We start from the raw sequence: 4187 nt of genomic DNA on the forward strand, positions 1-4187 counted from the left end.
GCCTGAATCTGGTCAAACGCTATAAGGTCCAAAGTGATCCAGCATATAGTATCATAGGCCAAATGTTTAGGCTTCCAATATGGGCTGCAAAGGCCGATAAGACGGGCTACGTGAGCCCATTATTGTGGCCCACATATTGGTGCCGGGCCGGCGGCAGGTTCAGGTCCAGCCAACCCTGCGTACTTGGGCCTCACGATAGCGAAATCCCAATACGGTCCAACAAAAAATGGGCCGCGCGAAACTCCAAATACCCCGTTCTTTGGGGGAATAAGTTCACTTAGTGACCCTTAAAGTGATCGAAATCACAAAACCGGATATCTCGACCTCCAAACTCTTAAAATCGGTATAATTTGACTCCCTTAACGGTTTTGGAGGACGGTTTTGCTGACGTGGCGCCTATGTGGTGGTAATTATCGGGTCTCCTTTACACGTGATGTTGAGGTGGCATTTAGAATTTAAAAATATATGTGGGATCCATTTGTCAGCGACACATAAAAAAAATTGTGGGACACGTCTCTCCCCTCCCTCTCCCTCCAGTTCCTTCTCTCTCCTCGCCAGTCGCCACTCCCTCTCTCTCTCTCCCTCTCTCCTGCGGCAGTCTGGCGGACGGCGAGGGCCGGAGCAGCGGCGGGCGGAGACGGCGGCGAGCGGCGGAGGCGCGGGCGTGGCGCGGCGGCCTGCGACTGCGAGCGGCGGAGATGCGGGAATGGCGGCGGCGGCGCCCGGCCCTCGCCGCCCGCGGTGGGAGGCACACGCTCCCTCCTCGCCGCTCCCTCTCTTTCTCTCTCTCTCTCTTTCTCTCTCTCCCGCAGCGGGCGGCGAGGGCCGGAGCGGCGGCGGGCGGAGATGGCGGCGGAGGCGCGGGCGTGACGCGGCGGCCTGCGACTGTGAGCGGCGGAGACACGGGAGTGGAGGCGGCAGGCACTGAACGACGGGCGTCAGCGGCGCCTAGGCGGAGCTTCACCGCCTCCTCGCCGACGGCGACCAGGCGTTCGAGCAGGAGGACGACGGTGGGAGGCACACGCGGCCTCCCTATATACATGGCCTACCGTCCAGATACGCGACAAGAACGCCGCACCGGAAGACGTCGAGAGCGGCGAGCACGAGCGGAAAGGTGCGTACGTGTTCGTCCTCGCTGGTTCCTGATTTCTTCTCCCCGGTTTTTTTGGGGGGTTTTCTTTTGACTGGTTACGGCGTGCATGCCGCATGGATGATCGGCTATTTGTTTTCTTGGGACACCTTGCGAGTTGGGTTGAGATTGAGAATTGTTTGGTTCGTTTGCGCCGGTGACGATTCCGGTTAACTGGGTCTTTTTTGCAGGCACGGTATGGACGGAGACGGCACACATTGTTACGGCGGTGATCGGCTCCGGCGTGCTGGCACTGGCGTGGAGCGTGGCAGCTGGGTTGGGTGGCCGGGCCGCTCGCCCTCGCCGGCTTCGCCTGCGGGCACCGGCATCGACTTGGACCGCGTCGACATGAGCGGCGGCGGTGACGGTGGAGGACGTCGTCGTCGTCGACCCAGCCACGTGTGCCTTCCGCCGCCGTCCTCCTGCTCGAACGACTGGTCGCCGTCGGTGAGGAGGCGGTGGAGCTCGGGCCGGGCGCCACCGCCGCCACTCCCGCATCTCTGTCGCTCGCAGTCGCAGGCCGCCGCGTCACGCCCGCGCCTCCGCCGCTCGCCACCGTCTCCGCCCGCCGCTCCGGCCCTCGCCGTCCGCCGCAGGAGATAGAGGGAGAGAGAGAGGGAGCGGCGAGGAGGGAGAAGGAACTGGAGGGGAGGGGAGAGAGAAGTGACACGTGGGTCCCACAAATGTTTTTTAGTACCACCGACAAATGGGTCCCACACATATTTTTAAATTCTAAATGCCACCTCAATGCCACGTGTAAAGGAGACCCGGTCAATACCGCCATGTAGGCGCCACGTCAGCAAAACCGCCCTCCAAAACCACCAAGAGAGTCAAATTGTACCGGTTTTAAGAGTTTAGGGGTCGAGATATCCGGTCTTGTGGTTTAGGGTCACGGATTAGATTTCAATCACTTTCGAGGGTCACTAAGTGAACTTTTTCCTTCTTTGGGCCGCCCGAAATGGAAATCCCGTTCCGGCCCAACTAGTACGGTCGCACGTAAGTTCCGGTCCAACAAGAAACGAGCCGCATGTAAATGGAAAAAGTACACTGAAGGTCCCTCAAGTTGTCATCGTGTCAGTGCGGCCACATCATCCTCCTCTCTCCTTTCCCCTCTTCTCACCCTTCCTCATCTCTATCTCTCTCCCTTCTCTGCGAGACGGCAGAGGAAAAGGGCGTCGGCGACCGGCGACGGGCGATGAGCCGCGGGGCGGGCAGCGGGGGAGGGGCGGCGGGGGAAGGAGCGGCGGGCGGGCTCCCCCGCCGGCCGTCGCCTTGAGGAACCTGCACGTCGCCCACCCCATCTCGAGCACCACCTCGCGCGGCTTCTCCCCCAGCCGCGTCGGCCCGAGGTCCGGCACCGCCGCCGTCGCCGTCTTGTCAGCGGTGTCCGAGCACTCCACCACCCTCGTCGCCGCCTCCGCTACGGGGCGCAGCGCAGGTGACGTCGTGCTGACCCCCTGCTCGGCTGGCGGCGGCGGCCGTGTACTTGTCGGCAAGCAACGACAACGCCAACGCCGACGAGGCGCGCTGGCCCAGCGCCGCCGGATTGTGCAGCGTGTATGCCGCCGGAGTGGCTGCGTGAGCTGCGAGCCCCTCGCAATCCTCGACCACGCCATCTGCTTCCCTTCCCCCCCCCCCCCCACCACACACACACACACACACGAACAACTCAAAAAAACAATTACAGAATTACCACCAGAACCTGCAGATCAATTCACAGAATTGTCAATTTGAATCTCACATAACTGATTTGATGGCAACAACAGCATGAGGGATATATATACACACAAGAAAGTGACCCCAAAAACATGATACACGAACGAGACTTGGCTTCGCTTTTCCTTGGAAAATGGAGCCCAGTGAGAAAAGAGAGCTACTAGAAGCACATCGCTTTTCCTCAGAGTTGGACGACAAGACGGCGACGGCGACGGCGGCGGTGCTGGACCTCAGGCCGACGCAGCCGGGGGAGAAGCCGCGCGTGGTGGTGCTCAGGACGGGGTGGGCGGTGTGCAGGTTCCTCAAGGACGTGGACACGAGCGCCTACGACGACATGCAGGTTCCACCACCGCCGCCGTCGCCGGCGGCCAACTGGAAGCGGGACGTGCAGGTTCCATCGTCGACCTCCTCTGGGTCTCTGCTGGGTCTAACGGCGACGGCAACTTCGCTGGGTCTAAGCCGACCGCCACCGCCACCGCCGCCCAACTCCACTTCCCCAGCCGCCGCTCCTCTCCCCCGGCCACCATTCCTCTCCCTCGTGGGCCTCATGGGCGACGGCCGGCGGGGGAGCCCACTCGCCGCTCCTCCTTTCGCCGCCCATGCGCTGTTCCTCCGTTGCCCGCGCGCGGCCTCTACACCGCCGCCGCCCCACAGCTCCTCCCCCTGCCGGCCGAGTTAGAGAAGAGAAGACAAAGAGAAGAGTGAGAGAGAGATAAGGAGAGAGATGTGGGTCCCACGCTGACTCAGCCGCCACGTAGGACAAAACCGGGTCAAAACCACCGAAGGACCTATTGTGATCGGTTTTGATTAGTTAAGGGACGGCGGATATCTGGTTTTACGGTTGGGGGACAATTTTGTAACTCGATGACAAGTTGAGGGACCTTTCGTGTACTTTTTCCCATGTAAATTGAAATCCACGGCATAAGTCAACTTACCATCCCTCATCTATGCGTCGAGTTCAATTGACATCCCTAAACCATAATACCGAAAATCTTTATCCCCCATCTTAAAAAAATCATTCAAGTCGGATCCAACATAAGTTGATAGCTGATTTCGCTGACGTGGCATCCTTGTGGTGGAGTGGGGCCACGGTGTGTCGAACAAATCCATATATTTTTTTTTCTTTTTCTTGATTAGGATACTGCGTCAATGAAATCAGCTATCTATAGTGCTACAGGATCTAACTTCGATGATTTTGTTAAGATAGGGGATGAAGATTTCAGATATTATGGTATAGGGATATCAATTAAAGCCGACGAAAAGATAAGGGAAGGTAAGTGAACGTACTACTACTTAACTGCACCGTTCTTGGGCCGCACGAAATTGACACCCCGTTTTCGGC

The 4187-nt window shown here is 59.0% G+C and overlaps 1 long non-coding RNA gene across 1 annotated transcript; it reads left to right on the forward strand.

Annotated features, from left to right (window-relative positions):
• The first annotated feature begins 516 nt into the window (after positions 1-516).
• Positions 517-3782, forward strand: LOC136356751 (uncharacterized). Its single transcript, XR_010741685.1, has 2 exons — positions 517-1114; positions 1321-3782. It is a non-coding gene; the product is annotated as an uncharacterized lncRNA (long non-coding RNA).
• Positions 3783-4187: the final 405 nt, after the last annotated feature.

The sequence above is a fragment of the Oryza sativa genome, chromosome 5 (genome assembly GCF_034140825.1).
Source record: "Oryza sativa Japonica Group chromosome 5, ASM3414082v1".
NCBI lineage: Eukaryota > Viridiplantae > Streptophyta > Magnoliopsida > Poales > Poaceae > Oryza > Oryza sativa.